A 17,877-nucleotide genomic window follows, 5' to 3' on the forward strand; every position below is an offset into this window, starting at 1 on the left:
CCTGAACATCCCTGAAATCAATGTGAGCAGAATCTGGCCACTGCCCTGGGGAACATGTACAAATACAAAATACAATTTAAAAAAAAAGAATTTTGGGATTGGAGCAGTGATTGTTTAATTGCTTCAAGTGAAACATTAAAAATTCCTTCAAATAACAGGCCTAAGGTTCACCCTAATCCTGCTTGTGAAGGGGTGTATCTGTGTGATGTACAGAAAGTGCAGCAGCAGCACTGGCACAAAGGGGAAAAAGTGTTGTAAATTGCTGGCAAATTACCTTTCCATGGTTTTCTTTTTTTAAAGGCACACAGACCCCTCCAAGTGAACCCCCGGGATACATAGCAGACACAGGGTCTGCTAAGTATCTTGGGGGTCCTTTGGAGAAGTCTGTTCACTGTTTAAAAAACAGAGAAGCCAGTTTGCTTGTATTTCAAACTGTATCTTTTTTTCTTTGTAAATGTCACTTTTGCTGTACCACATCCCACAGCAAGAATGGCAAAATGACCCATTAAGTCTGCTATGTATTTTAGGTGGTACCCCGTGCAAAAAATAAAATACGAAAAATAATGCATGACATTCCCCAGAAAATCTACACCAGCTCCTTTTGGTCTAGTATGGATTTAAAGGGGGAAACCAAAACAAATGCATGGGAGGCCCCCTAAAAATCCATGAGACCCTTAATCCAAGCATTAAGACTAGCCAGGAAAGAAAGATGAGTGTGTACCCCCCAACCCTTTCTGAACCATTCCACATCACATGCCCCCAACATGCTACCACCCCCACCCCCCCCAACACACACACACATACACACATTTGACAGCAATTTTGACAGCTTTATTTTAAAGCTGGGAGTTGCTATATAAATACAGCAGCTATTACAGCTGCTATTGTAAAAAAACAGACCTGACGACATTGCTGTCTCCATGTTTTGCTGAAAAATCATTTCGTAAAACATCCCCTAGCATTCCTGGCCGTGGCCATCTTCAGTAAGGGCAGATGATTCATGTAGCATTTACTGTGCTTCCTGTAATCCATCTGCCCTAGCTCAAGCATGCATACAGGTGGGTGTGGTTAGCTGAGAAAACCCCAGCTCCCCCTGAAGACTCCTGGGATGCATGATATCATTTGCCTAGGCATGGAAACCAGGAAGTAACTAAAGAAATGTAAAAAACTGTTTAAAACAAATAAATATAATATACTTTCCTATCTATTTACTAATGCTAGCAGCATAAGGATTCATAATAGTCGATGTTAATTGAGACAGTAAAGTTCTATTTTAACTGTTTCTTCCACTCTCCTTTCTGTTTTCTAACCATTAATATTTAATCTCTTATTCATTTTGTTAGATTATTGTTTTAGTGTCTGTACTATATCAGAAATGTAGACATTGACCCATACAGGTGTGAGAACTAAACTGATTAAAATGCACCTATACCCAGAACATTGACATTAAAGTAGTCACATATTCTGAACAAGCAGTACAAGGACTACAAGCTCTCATTCTGTAGATATAGGCATTGTAGGGAAAAGTTTTACACTTGAAGAAACATTGTTCTTCAAGTTTTACAACAGAGGTACTGGACAGCTCCTTCTCCCACTTATTTTATACACCTTGCTCAAAATATTAATTCAGCTGTTTCCAACTATTCCTACCACTGCTAAATGTGTCAGCTTCCAGCCTATTGTTCCTGGCTGCTAGGTAGCAAACAGCCGCTGGCATCCTAACAACCGCCTGCCATCTGAGGAATTCCTGGCAGCCGCTGAATGTAAACAAAGAGCTGTGGATCCTGGGTGACATAATTTACCAAATATGGCCATGGTCATATTTGGTCAATAAGTAATCCAGCATTCCCACCCCTTTGTATACAGTCTAGCTGCCAGCCCAGGATCTGTAAGTTGTATTCGAGTGTGTAACAGGAGCAGATGTGCTGGTGCTTTGGTTTTGGACGGTCGGCAGGTGTCATTCATCATGATTTGACAATAGATCTAAAACACTGGACAATGTAATTGATGATGGATTTATACCATGGGACATTTTTTTAAATTGAAGGACTTATCAAACATGTTTGTCGTTTATTTTGTGGATGACTTTACCCCTCATTCACAGGGATCCCTCCCTCATTCAAAGGGAGGGAGGGAGCAGATATTAGGGAGCCCCCTTATCTAAAAGTGAGCTTACAAATTCCAATAAGTCCCCCGTGCAGACCCCCACATCCACCAAGCCAGTGATGTGGAGTAGAGGACCTTGTCCTTATTAACATGGGGCCCCCTTAGCAAGCTACCCTCCCCACGTTGAGGGCATGTGTCAGGAATCCAACCATGGTAGCCTCTAGCACTCCACAGACCGGAATCTCCCAAGGAGCGGAATCTAAGCTCCGAACTGCTTGTTCACCAGAGCCCCTGATGGTGGGGATGGACTTGGAGCAGGCCGAGACCAGGTCACGGCCCCTGGGTTTACCCAGCTGTGGTAGAGGCACCGTTGAAGGTGTATAGCGGTTAAGAGTCTGATGTAAGGAGGTAACTGAAGCAGTGTCAGGCAGGCCGGTTCCGTAACAGTGGTGGCGGTGTAGTACAGAATCAGCAGGCAGAGGGATAAACAGGTCACAAGCCGGGTTCGTCAACAGGAGGTCAGAACGTATGGGGTTAAGCAGGAGAATGGTCAGACAAAGCCAGGGATCAGAGCAGGATACGGACAGCAAATTAGGATCAAGCAGGGTTGGCAACAAACAATCTACTCACAGGAACTCAGGAACACAGATAAGACCAACCGGCACTTGAGCATTGCAAGAGCCGGGTTTAAATAGCCCGCCCGACTCCTGACAGGCACTCCTGGGTCCTAGTGCTTGCCCGGCGCCGTCATTGGTGACAGGCGTGCCTGGGTCCTAGTGCCCGCCTGCCTGTACGTTTTGTCAGGGTTCTACGCATGTGCAGATTCGATCGCCGCGGCGATCTTCCCATTCCCAGACAGCATGTGGCCTGGTATGGTTCAGGAGGGTGGTTGGCAAAGCATCCCTCTTTAATATGTAAACTCTAAAGAGAAGGACCCTCTGATTCCTCCTATATTGAATTTATATTGAAACTGTACTGTGTGCCCTCATTATTAATTTTTTTTTTATTTCAGGCACTTATATAGTGCTTTACAAATACTGTATATTGCACATTCACATCAGTCCCTGCCCTCAAGGAGCTTACAATCTAAGGTCTCTAATTCACTTTCATACATATACATACTAGGGCCAATTTAGACAGGAGACAATTAACCTACCAGCATCTGTTTGGAGTGTGGGGAAAAAAACGAAGGAAACCCACACCACCACAGGGAGAACATGCAAACTCTGTGCAGGTAGTGCTGTGGTTGGTACTCAAACCAATGACCCTAGTATTGCTAGGTGTAAATGCTATCCACTTTGCTGTGCTGCCCTCACATTGTAAAGCACTGCGCAGACAGTTGGCTCTATATAAATACTGTATGATAATAATAATATCAGACCCTAATCAAGAATCGTGGTCTAGTATGGATGTTTAGGGGGAAATCCACATTTTGTGGGGTGTCCCCATGCTGTATAAAAACAAAGTTTTGCTGCTGTACATCCCACATATCCTAAAGGTGTGCCACTTTAGAGGCAGGTATCGGGCATCCCCCAAACAAGTTATTTAAAGGAATTATGCATGTTAAAGTTTAATTTTAAGCTTTATTAAAAGAGCTGCTCCCTAATGAATAGAATAGCTAAAAAATATTTTTTTGCATTGGTACATGACAAGCCCCCACCCACACACACCCTTTGTGTCGCAACCCCTTGCTTATTAGCCTTAAAAATATACAGAATTTGATTTAAGAATTTGGCTCCCATTAACGTCAATGGGACTTGGATTACCATTGGAACTTAGGAGCAGTTTGGTGTCCTGCAAACCAAACCCAAGTACATTGGGCTCATCACTAGCAGGAATGAAATACATTCACCAATGTATCTCATTTGACTACATCTTCTATGCCTAATATTTGAAAGCAACAAATAAATATATTGGTTTTGAACGTCAGCTGTAGCAGATATGTGGGGCAATAATCAGTAGGACTCGAATGTCAGGGGGTTGCGAATCAATTTTTTCGTAGGTATGTGCATCTTCATGGCTTATGTTATAACAGACGAGCCTATATAACCTACTGGTAACTACATATGGACACAGAAAAGGTTTTAAGACTTCATAGAAAAAAAGCTTTTATGCACATTTTTAAATGCATCAATATCTTGTGTATAAAATCACTGGTGATAGATTTATTAATAAGGGTAATGACTAACTTTTTAAACACTGACAAAAATATAAATTCTGACCTACCTTACCAGTACCATATTACTTGTTAACAGCAATTTTGCAGTGAATTTTTTTTTGTGTTTTCCTTCAACATTTTAGGATCCTGTTGAGCCAGCAGTAATGTTTTTTGTGATTAATCAGAAAAAACAAAAAATAAATACATTTTCATTACTATATGAATGGAAGATCAGTCTCTTCTACAATGTATTTTTGAAGATGTTTGAAATTCTGTTATGTTCTTAAAACTCCACAGGGACTCATTACAAGCATCATTGCAAATACTAGTCTTGAACTCTATTTGTTTAAGTAAAATAAAGGAGATTTATGCTGGCTTAGTATATGCAAGTTCCCCTTTGTCTTGTATCAGTCTTGTGAAGTAAAAACATACTAAACATTTGGAACCCAGGCTGGCTTTATCTATTACACTCTGCATTTGTACAATAACATGATTGTGGTACTGTGAGTATGATAAATGCATTGCAGTGCCATAAACCCCCAGTTAGAAAATATAATTCAGCATGCGAAAATAAATCCAGAGATTCATTTAGTAAGTGGAAAAAGACTTAACATTAAAAACAAAGATTATGATTTTTGCATAGCTTTGGGTCTCTTTGGGAAATATCTAAAATCATTTGAATTTCCATTTCAGCTCTCCATGGGCTGGTCACATCTTTATTTTGTTTAAGTGAGAATTATGATTTTTCAGATTTGCTTAACTTCTCTCAAGTACCTCAAAATCCTTAAATGGAAATACAACATTTCAGATGGGTCCTGCCTTCCATTCTGTCATGCACTAATAAATACAATGGAGTCACACACAAATTAAAAGTCAGATAGTGAGCATGGTCATGGTCTTGCTTCAGTAAAGTACTTTCTGATATGTTAATTTGAGCTACTGAATTTTGTTATGTGTGTATGTGTATTGAGAAAGGTCAACAGTTTCATGAAAATTGGCTATTTAGGTTTCCATGTATCGTTGCTATTTGCAGCCTGTTACTAAGCCTCTTTGTACACTTTGCCTTCTTATAAATTTGTATATACATAGTATATACATATGGATTACGAAATTAAAATTACAACCAGTAAAGCTGTGGTTCTTAATAACTATTAGTTGGACCTAATTTGGGTCATGGGCCTACCTATGATGGGTCACAACATAACTGTGTACTATAGTTTGACCAGGAACAAAATCAGTAGATACATGGCGAGTAATATAGCACACTGATAAGGAATGGCAGCACAAACACTTATGGGGAATTTACTTACACTATATTGCCAGGAGTATTAGGACACCCCTCAAAATCATTGGATTCAGGTGTTCCAATCACCTCCATGGCCACAGGTGTATAAAATCAAGCACCTAGGCATACAGACTCCTTCTGCAAACAGAATGTTTCACTCTCAGGAGCTCAGTGAATTCACGCATGGTACCATGATAGGTTGCTACCTGTGCAATTAGTCCATCTGTGAAAATTACTTGCTACTAAATATTCCACGGTCAAATGTTAGTGGTATTATAACAAAGTTAAAGCAACTGGCAATCTGATGCACGTGTCTGGGTTTGGCGGTTGTCAGGAGAACAGTACTTGCCCGACTGCATTGTGCCAGGTGTAAAGTTTGGTGGTTTTCATGCTCCCAACTTTGTGGGAACAGTTTGCGAATGCCCCCTTCCTGTTCCAACATGACTGTGCACCAGTGCACAAATCAAGATCCATAAAGACATGGATGAGGGTGGAGAAACTAGACTGGCCTGCACAGAGTTCTGACCTCAACCTGATAGAACAGCTTTGGGATGAATTAGAGCAGAGACTGGGAGCCAGGCCTTCTCGTCCGACATCAGTGCCTAACCTCACAAATGCGCTTCTGGAAGAATGATCAAATATTCCCATAGACACACTCCTATATCTTGTGGACAGCCTTCCCAGAAGAGTTGAAGCTATTATAGCTGCAAAGGGGAGGCCAACTCAATATTGAACCCTACAGATTAAGACTGGGATGCCATTAAAGTTCATGTGCATGTAAAAGCAGGCGTCCCAATACTCATGTCAATACAGTGTATCATAGAAAACAAATGTGTTACTCAGTACCAGTTAGTGACCATAATTTTCTCCATTCACAAATTCAAGCTGAATTTAATATAGCTAGAAACAGCACTGGATTGCTGACAAAAGTCAAGTAAGAGTTTAGGGGGTTAGGAACAGTTAGTGGGAATTTTTTTTTGCCTTAATGCAGGGAATGCATTACGGTAGAAAAACTCTTAGACTTTAGAACCAATTTACCATATTATTATGTTCTTTGTTCTCAAAACTTTTGCTTTTGTAATAAATGAGGGTTCCCAGAAATCTATTAAAATTATTCTCATACATTGTGTACCAAACTCCTTCTATTTTGATGTTATAAATAGAAAAATATACATTTTACCTTTTTTTAGGCCCCTCACCAGATAAATGTGGATATGTTTTAGCCAGTAAGTTCTAAAATACATTGTGCAAATATTGTATATGTTGTATGCATATTTAAAAAAAAACATTTCGGTGCCCCAATGCTATGTTTGGAAATGGTTTTGACAATCAGGCCCCTCAGAAAAGTTAGAAATAATGCCTATGCAGTTTGCACAATATTGCCTTTCTACATATGTTTTCGAGTATGGAAAATACTCTTTTTATATTTGGCCTAAAAAACTACATACGTTGGGTCAGGATTAAAAAGTGGCCTACTCCAGTAGCTGAAATACTTTCTCTATAGTGTTAATAATATTTTTTTTTATGTGTCATATACATACCCTTAGCATTTGTAGTCAAACCTATGCAATATTTCTGGCTTTTGTCCCTGACATACTGCACTGTAATTTTTACTTCTGGATAAAAAGTGCCTTGTCTCTCACTCTTTAAATGTAGCCTACTAAAAAGACTTACATAATGTACAGTGGGTCTGTTTAATATTTCTGGCTTGTTAATAAAATCACAACCCAGGGACCTGTGCTAAGGCTTGATGAAGACTGGCATCTCATACCTGAACTGAAGACAGTTGGCTAATGTCCAGCATGTAACATTTCTGCCCTCTGATCTAATCAACTGAATTTTTTTATGAAATTAAAAAATAACCTCTGCACAATCAAACAAATCTAGACACCCCAAAAAATTAAACCATATGCATATATAATAAATTCATATGACTGATAAAATAAATATAAAAACATAATCTCAGTATTTATCATCACTCAATATATAGTGCAACGTCCATAATTAAGTGTATTTATCCACATCTGTGAAAGTGAAAAAATGCGAAAAAAATATATTAATAGTCCACCATTTTCACCCACCTCATTATAAGTCCATGAGCAAACGTGCACCAGTGAATATTCAAATGAATCACCGCCACAAAAGTGCTTGTTCCACCTTCCAACCAGGCAGCTTACCTCAGATTTTGACCTACTGAAAAATAGGTTAATATGCGCCTTGCCCTTTAAAAGGGTGCTGTCTCCATGCAACTTTATTCTGTGTCTTTATCCAAATGTAAACACCATTTCTCCTTATGTAGCTCAAAGGAAGAAAAAGAACCTCATTGCGCAGTATATCAGCCCACCAAGTATATTTATTAAAACAAAGAGTTAAAATCCCACTCCCAAAATAACTGCATTTCAACCAGTGCGCATAGAAATGAGTGCCTCTTTAAACAAGCATTTACCCCTTATGGTTAGACTTTTGCTTCAGATACCTATCCAATATGGCTGACTTCTGATTTCAGCCAGTGTAATGACATCATCCGGCCATGCCCTTGATGCGTTTCGTCATCCAATCCTAACTGCTTCAGAGGGAACAATCCAGGGGAAAAAAGCTTGTTTAAAGAGGCAATCATTTGGTTGATGTACACTTATTTTGTGAGTGAGATTTTAACCCTTTACTGTGCAATGAGGATCTTTTTGTTCCTTTGAGCTAAATAAGGAGGAATGGTGTTTATATGTGGATAAATAAATACATCTTGCCTATTAGCATTGAAATTGGAAGAATTGATTTTCAAAATTTGCCTCCATTGACTTCAGTAGGATTTGCATTAAAGGCTACATCAGCCTTAGTAAAAAATAATAATAAATAGACATGATTTTGCAGGTAAAACAATGTGCATTTGTTATTTTTTTACACTGCAAAGCATTGCATCCCCGATCAGTGGATCACTGGTGCAATGTCAGCGTCCTGCAGACACTGAACACAGCTGTCTTCCCATAACTCCATATGGGCAGACAGTTACTGAGCTGCAGGGAGAGTCAATGGAATACAAGGGAGCTTACCAGCACTCTCACAGTTCATTGAGAACTACAATCCATATGCCACAGTGGCAGACAGGATGTGTAGTTCATTCACAGATCTAATTTTTTTGTGTCTGCCCATTGTGTAGAATGTTGACAATAGGTGAGGATGGGGAGTGATTTGGAACCCAAAACCTTGTTAATATCCTATTATACTAAATAACCATTTAAGTAAGTAACCTACAGGAACTACTTAATATAATATTACCTTTATGTTGTATTTCTTGTAATATATCCCTAGTATGTGGAAACAGCACATATTGGATTCACTACTTGACAGGCTCTATAAAGTGTCTGGTTCCACCCTGTATATTAATTCTTGTTTTAGTGCTTTGTGGTTTGGACAGTAAGTTGTGTTTTATAAACTTGATTGCAAATTTTTTTTGTGGAGGTATTTTGTGGGTATGTGATTGCAATTCATGTCTGTGAATGTCATTTTTAACAGTTACTGCGGGTCCAGTTGTGGACATTCAATATGTTACAATGTTAAGTGATCTTTTAAAATGCAATATAAAATGACTAATTCAAATTAAGTAAGAAGATGTGGTGTTTTTTTAATTTAAAAGGGACTTCGTATTTTTATGCACTCATGGTTTTGCATCTAAGCAACAATTTTATTTTGCAGACATATATGAAATGTGCTAGAGCATTGAACTCACTTAACGATTAATTCAGTTTCCATTAAAATTAAGTTAATTTAACCCTTAGAAATGTTACATGGCAGTTGTGGAAGTGAATACCCCACCAACTGGATACATGTTTTTAAATATATTTTCTTTTTTCAGTCAGGTAGCTATGGAATGTTATATATTAGTATCATCTTACAGCCTGTTGAACAAAGCATGTTGTTTCACAGGCTCTGTAAATGCATAGGTAGAAGTGAATGTCTCATCCCAGTGACTCACAGCAATATCACTCTTGTCAGATTGCTGGGCCTAAGGTTTCAGACATAGGGTGCTGCAAAGAAAGCTGCATTGGTTGAAATGTCTCTTTAACTATCCTTTAGTGTTAAAGAGAATCCTTTTTCACATATTAGACATTTATTTGTAAATCTGAATATATTGTGGAGAATTGGTCCAACTGTAACTAGTGTAACACCTCCACTTGTCAAATCTACGTAGCCTCTGGGCTCCAAGACCTATACCGGGACATACTAATCACAGAGGACACTGAACAACAAGTTTCCTCTGTACCAGACATGCAAACTGGTGCCCCCAATCTGTATGGATGAGAACCCTGGGTGCCACTTAATAAATAAATATACAGTGGGGCAAAAAAGTATTTAGTCAGCCACCAATTGTGCAAGTTCTCCCACTTAAAAAGATGAGAGAGGCCTGTAATTGGCATCATAGGTAGGCCTCAACTATGAGAGACAAAATGAGAAAAAAAAAACAGACAATCACATTGGCTGATTTGGAAAGAATTTATTTGCAAATTATGGTGGAAAATAAGTATTTGGTCAATATCAAAAGTTCATCTCAATACTTTGTTATATATCCTTTGTTGGCAATGACAGAGGTCAAACATTTCCTGTAAGTCTTCACAAGGTTGGCACACACTGTTGCTGGTATGTTGGCCCATTCCTCCATGCAGATCTCCTCTAGAGCAGTGATGTTTTAGGGCTGTCGCTGGGCAACACGGACTTTCAACTCCCTCCAAAGGTTTTCTATGGGGTTGAGATCTGGAGACTGGCTAGGCCACTCGAGGACCTTGAAATGCTTCTTACGAAGCCACTCCTTCGTTGCCCGGGCAGTATGTTTGGGATCACTGTCATGTTGGAAGACCCAGCCACGTTTCATCTTCAATGCCCTTGCTGATGGAAGGAGGTTTGCACTCAAAATCTCACGATACATGGCCCCATTCATTCTGTCCTGTACATGAATCAGTCGTCCTGGTCCCTTTGCGGAGAAACAGCCCCAAAGCATGATGTTGCCACCCCCATGCTTCACAGTAGGTATGGTGTTCTTTGGATGCAACTCAGCATTCTCTCTCCTCCAAACACGACGAGTTAGTTCTATTTTGGTTTCATCTGACCATATGACATTCTCCCAATCCTCTTCTGGATCATCCAAATGCTCTCTAGCAAACTTCAGACGGGCCTGGACATGTACTGGCTTAAGCAGGGGGACACGTCTGGCACTGCAAGATCTGAGTCTCTGGCGGCGTAGTGTGTTACTGATGGTAGCCTTTGTTACGTTGGTCCCAGCTCTCTGCGGGTCATTCACTAGGTCCCCCCGTGTGGTCCTGGGATTTTTGCTCACCGTTCTTGTGATCATTTTGACCCCACGGGGTGAGATCTTGCGTGAAGCCCCAGATCGAGGGAGATTATCAGTGGTCTTGTATGTCTTCCATTTTCTAATTATTGCTCCCACAGTTGATTTGTTCACACCAAGCTGCTTGCCTATTGCAGATACAGTCTTCCCAGCCTGGTGCAGGTCTACAATTTTGTTTCTGGTGTCCTTCGACAGCTCTTTGGTCTTCACCATAGTGGAGTTTGGAGTGTGGCTGTTTGAGGTTGTGGACAGGTGTCTATTATACTGATGACAAGTTCAAACAGGTGCCATTGATACAGGTAATGAGTGCAGGACAGAGGAATCTCTTAAAGAAGAAGGTACAGGTGAGAGCCACTGTGAGAGCCAGAAATCTTGCTTGTTTGTAGGTGATCAAATACTTATTTTCCACCATAATTTGCAAATAAATTCTTTCCAAATCAGCCAATGTGATTGTCTGGATTTTTTTTCTCATTTTGTCTCTCATAGTTGAGGTCTACCTATGATGCCAATTACAGCAGGCCTCTCTCATCTTTTTAAGTGGGAGAACTTGCACAATTGGTGGCTGACTAAATACTTTTTTGCCCCACTGTAATTATTTTTTATTTTTTTAATTTTTTTTATTATTATTATTTATTTATTTTTATATTTACGAAATTGATACTGAACTCCAATGGTGCTTCACTCCCTCCCTCCGATCTGTTTATTTGTGACTGTGACTTATGACTTACTTGCTGAGGTCATGACATATAGTGCCAGCCTACAAAATCCTGGACTAAAACAGGAGTGAGGAAGAGATGAAGATGCTGCAGGACTGAACAATACCATAAACTGTATATTTTTCTCTCTTACATTCCCCTAGAGTAAGGCATTAAGGCATTCCTTCCTTAATATATGGCAGGGGTGGGAGATAGATGCACAGTTGGACTCGTATGCAAATACCTACCTTGAAAAGCAGGAAGGATTTTTTTGGTAATGCCACATTTTACATGGCAGACATGGAAGTGTGTGCCCCACCCACTGGATGTTTTGAACGTTAACCTGCAATCTTTGCATAACCATAACACCTATTTGTGAACTTTTTCCTGCTAATAGACTTTGTCAACACAACTCTCCTGGGTATGATTAGTATGTGAATTGCCATTGTAGTGACTTCACTAATTTTCTTCAAGCTCCAAGGCATCTTTAGTTAATTGAGAAGGCTTAATTGTACAGTTCAATATGATTTTGAGGTAAAGACGTCTGGCTCGGGACATTACTGGACACTAAAGAAGTTTAGCATTAAATTTTCCTACAAGCAGTAAGCTTCAGACTGTCAATACTAGAATTATTAAACAAGAAATGAAATATTAAACATAAAGACTTTTTTTTAAAAATGACATGTCTTTTCAGCTGACCAAAAGTTAATGAATTAAATAGTTATATATTGATATGAAAATAAAAGAGATGTTTCTGTGTAGGAATAGTAATTCCAGTTTTCAGCAAATTGCTGTGTTAACCCCGCTGGATAAGTCTGTTCATTCTAACCCAACCTCTGCAGTATCATCACTACACTCTGGATCCAAGAACTGAACCCCTGGGAAACCTCTCCTGCCAAAATGAACATTTTTGCAGAGTCCCAAGGAAAACAACTCAAACCAAGACAGAAGTTAAGAAGTTTAAGACCGGCATTCAAATCTTGCTGAAATTATTCATTAAGACACCAATAGATTTCATTATTCTCAGGAGTTAATAGAGGTTTCCATTGTTTGCCTTTTCAAACAGGGCTACAAAAATACATACATGTAAAGTAGAACTGTAGCCAAACTACTGCAAATACTATATATATATATATATATATATATATATATATTCTGTATGTATCCTATAGATGTAGTGCTTACATCTGAAGGGACCACTAAGGAATGGGCCACCTGGTCCCAGATGTCAAGGACCCAACACAAAACAACATATGGAATATCAATAGCAATGACAGATAACAATTTTGCACAATGCCACAATCAATGGGAGGGTCTCTAAAAGTGTCTTTGTACCTGAATGCTGAATCTAGGAAGGTCCTAACAAAAAGGTCAGTACTGGAAGCTTAAAGGTCCTTCAGTCTCTTAAAACCCCTCTTACTTTACAGTGTGTAAAATGTGTAATGAAATTGTTGCCCTCGGCTTCTGATCAATATGCAGTTGGCAATTAAGCCTCCTCCTGTCCTCTAGTGTCTACAACAGCTAGCACTGGCGGCGACTCAAGATTCAGTAATGACCATCTCTCACAGACCTGGTGACCTGGTGGGTTTCTCCGACACCTGTGCCTTCAATGCAGATATGACAGCTCTGTCTCTTTCTGATACCATGGAAAACACTTTTGACATAAAGTTCTCCAGCTCAGCAGCCCAATCTCTAGTCACCTCTCACATCCCACATGAAACTGCCATTAATCCCAAGTTACCCTTTCCTTTGCATCCTTGTGCTGACCCCATCCTTCTCAGACTTGTAATGCCAACCAGTACTTAGCGTGATAGAGGTTGCCTCCTGGTGACTACATGCCCATAGTTCTATGCAGCTCCCAGCAGTCTGTTTCCTCTCCCAGGCTGCAGAGCAGCCAATCAGAATGTCCTTTGCTGTCCCAGACAGTGGCCGGAGCTTCCTTCCACCTCACTGCAGCTGCATCACAGCCCTAGCAAAATGTCCTCTGTCCTCTATGTCCTCCTCTCCCCACACAGCCACTCCACCACTCACTGGCAGCCGGGGAGAGGGAGAGAAGGTGTGTGGCAGAAACAGTATTAGTAATAACAGTCCAGTCCATGTGGCAGTAGGCAGAAGTGCCGAGGACTTGGGGCTAAATTTATATATTATATAGTTCCAAAAGAAATGGATGAAGCACATACATATCTTGCTCTTTGTATTTATTCCTCAGCACATGGAACAATTGAACAGTTCCCTATTATGCCCAGGATACTGCGACAGAACCAAAAAAACCCTATTTTTGTCCACCGAGGTTGCCTTTAACAGTGTGGCTACTCCTCTTGATAGGTGTGTCCTCTGCATCAGCTCAGTCCTCTCCTTATAAATATATAGGGGAGGAGCTTATGTGGGTCTTTGGTCTGCAGCAGGACAAAAGGATGCAGCAATAAGAGGAAACACTCTCCCTGGGGCTCGGGCAGGGGAACACTGTGGCCTAGGACCTGGGAAGGACATTATGGGAATCTTAGGTATTGAGTAGCACCACAGCAACCACTCCTGTGTAGTTATCCTGTGCACCCTTATTCCAATGTGTGGAGAATATTTATGTCACATATAATGAAATGCAATACCTGTGTATGGACAATTTTGTAATGGTTATACAGTTTAAGTAAAGTTCTTTGTAAAGCCAATTTTGCTTATCTAAACCAGTGAGTTTGAGAAGTGTGTTACAATGGGCTCAACCTCATCGAGAGTAAATGTGATTACTTTGTGTTTAGGGTAAAGGAGTCGTCCTCCTGGCAGTGATAGCAAACCTGTCATGTACCTGATGGGAGACTGAAATGACGAGGTCGGCCTCACTTGTGTCACTAGCCCTGACCCCGCTGGAGTTGGAACAGAGGGAGTCTAGGACACAGGGGAACAAGAGTGCCAGTTGTTGTTGTTTGCAGCTCTTGCAGATGATGACCTTGGAAGGCTGATGATCCTCTGATTTTGGCACAGTAGTAGTAGGCAGAGCAGGATGTGTAGATTGCCAGGCGTGCACCAGAGCAAGGCAGGTAGTGGGGACAAGAGACAGGAGCAGTGTCATGGAATAGCCAGGGTCATCAACAGTTGGGCAGCATGGTACAGAATCAGAAGGAAAAGCCAAGGTCAGTAGCAGAGCCGAAGTCAGGAACCAGTATCAGGAGAGCAATCAGAGTCAGGTGAGGAACAAGCCGGGTCAGCAACAAAGGAATCACACAAGAACAAGCAGGACACGGGGGAGCTGAAGACCAGTCCGAACTGAACATGAGCAGAGGCACTCCTTAAATAGGCCGTCTGGCGCCAATCTTTGCTGTGCGTATGCACGTATGCGTGCGTGTGCGCGTTCGCACATTTCTGCGCGCATGCGCACAACCAGCAATTCTCCTGTGGGATTCTTATGCTCATGCGCATCTACGATCGCGATTCTTCTTGCCGGAAATCCCTTACAAAACCCCTTCATGGAACACATGTCAGGGGACCTGAGTTCCCATGTAACATGGGCCCTTTGTGATCAGCTGGACTTCCAGAGCCCTGAACAATTTGCAGGGCCCTGTGTGACAAGTGCTCCAGGTGTATGGGGTTGATATAGACTTTCATCAGGGGGATACAGAAAACAGTTGTGGACCAGTATCTGTGGACATGGTGCAGAGAAGTGGGCTTGGATTTTGTGTGTTACAGAGTAAGACCTGGAAAGCCCTTTTTGTAGGTGGAACCCCAACTGCATATTCGGCCACGTAAAGCAATGGTGGGCTGTCTGCTTAAAGCAGGTCAAAGGAGATTAATAAAGATAAACTGTGCATGATATGGAAAGTGTACATATAAGGAGGGAAAAAAACATAAAAAGAGAAAAGAAAATGCAACCTTTATCCAAAGTACGGTGACTAAAATAGTATACAGTCTGTAGGAAGTAATAAAAAGCAGACTTGCATACCCACTGTGTTCACTGATGCCAGTAAAATGTCTGCAGCTAAATGCATCAACTTAGTCAAGGAGAAGTTGTTTTAAATTGTGAGGCAGGCTTTGTCTCTTAAAAATTGTACAGTAAATGCTCAAGTTATTCTCTAAAGACATATGATTTGAATTTTAAACTAAATAAGTAGGCACATTTTGACAGCCACTATTTTCAGTGAATCATGTAGCTGGAACATAGTGTTCTAAAAAGAGTTATTCAAAATATTACTAAGACTAGGACAAGTTCTCTGGTTGTTTTTCAGTATTATGTGGATCATCCAATAAAGCATATAGCATAAAACAGCATAAAGAAATATAACAATGAAAGTAGGAATTATAGTTAAAGCAGAATTGAAGGCAAATCCAAACATTTTCATCCATGATATATTTGTTAAAACAGAGTCATTTTTTTCTATAGTCACTCATTAGATGGAGGAGTAACACTACCCGCTGTACATATTGAGGGAAAAGTTATTAAATGGTGTGTAGGGAGTCACATAGGATATATTATTGAGATTATAATTTTTTTTTTGTCTGGAATTCTACTTTATATAGGTCAGTTTTATTAACTGAAGTTCAGATAACAGGGTATGATAAAAGAGAAAGTGCTAGTGACTGAATTTTGTATCATACCATATGGCATTGATTTATTTACAGATGCTCTACTAGCCCTAATGGGGTTGATTTGCTATGAGCAAATAGACTGTTCACTATGCAAGGGAATTTTTTCCAAACAATAGTGATTGAGATGAAGCTTTGCTGGCTTCCATCATCCAATCATGTGCAAGCAAAAAAATAATTTTTTTTCACTTTGCATGTGATTGGGTAGTCTTTGCAAAGTGTACTTTCACCACATTCACTAAACTCTGGGGATAGTACTCTTATATAGTAAAACTCACTTTACAAAGTGAACAGTGTATTTGTTCTTAGTAAATCAACCCCACTATATTCACCCTGCCCAATGTAACCAAGGAATATTCAAGTTTGTAATATTAATACTTTTCTTTGTTCTATAACTTAATTTGGGGTACTAACTGGACATTTTTTTAGGGTTCACATAGTAATACAATTTCTATACATTAAATTGATTAAGGCTAGTTTCACACTGCTGCGATATGATTTTGATATGACTTTCAGTGCAATTATATAGTGCTACTTGGATGCAACTTTGAAAAAGGTTTGTACTGTATATTCTATGGGGTCAAAATCGCACTGGAATCCCATGAAAAGTAGTTGGTTTTTCTAAAATCACTTTATGCTGACTTGCATTGATGTGAATGGACACCTTGAAAACAAGTTACATCTGAAATCACATTAGTGTGAACCAGACTCAAGTATGAGTTATATACTCCTCTAACATTTCCATATCAAACTATCATTTGGGCAAGGTATACAGTGTCTTGGCAAGTATGTTTAGTTTCCAATCATTTTTTTATTGAGTAGTTTTACACAAACAAGTAGTACGAATAAACAGTATACCATCATACATACAATATACGACACCGATAACAACAAAGTGTGCCACAAACAAATGACATTTAAAGCAAAGCGCATATTACAACCAAAGCGAGAGTAAATGTATCTCGCCTAAACAAAATTTAAGGAACAATGCAGAATAGTGAAAAGTAAAAGAGAAAGCAAAGAAAAGAGTGGAAGAGAGGGTCAAGATGAGGGACATTAAGGCACAGAGATGTATTTAATCCACGGGTACCATGTGTTAATATATTTTTTCGAATTATTGTGCAGGATACATGTGAGCTTGTCATTAACCATAATCCAGTTTTGTTTCTTTTTAACATAATCAAGTGAAATAGCCGATTGCTTCCAATGTCCAGCTATAGTAATTCTCGCTGCCAGAAACATGTAGGTGATCAACTTATGGTATTTCTTGGTAACATTATCTGGTAATTTATGAGAGAGCTCCGTCTTCTTGAATCTGTGAATATTTACTCCCGTCACTAAATTTACCAAATTACACGTGCAAATCCAAAATCTAGTTGCAATCTGACATTGCCACCAGATGTGATACATAGACCCCACCTGGCGACAACACCAGAAACACATTGCAGAAGCAGATGGATGCATCCTCACAATCCAAGTAGGGACCAAATACCATCTCAACAAAGTTTTATAGTTTGCTTTAATTAGGGTAGTATTGGTAGACATTTTTGATAGTGCCAGGACAATATCTTGCCAATCCGATAATTCATAATTGACTGTCAAATCCCATTCCCAATGCTCCATATAGGGAAGTTTACAATTCATATCAGTGAGGAGAGCATATACTGTGAAGACGCAGCCTCTTGGGAAATCCCTATTCCTGAAAGAAAGTTCAAAGGCAGTG

Source organism: Staurois parvus, unplaced genomic scaffold (assembly GCF_062004578.1).
Source record: "Staurois parvus isolate SC_StPar_1 unplaced genomic scaffold, SC_StPar_1.0 ptg000122l, whole genome shotgun sequence".
Taxonomy (NCBI): Eukaryota; Metazoa; Chordata; class Amphibia; order Anura; family Ranidae; genus Staurois; species Staurois parvus.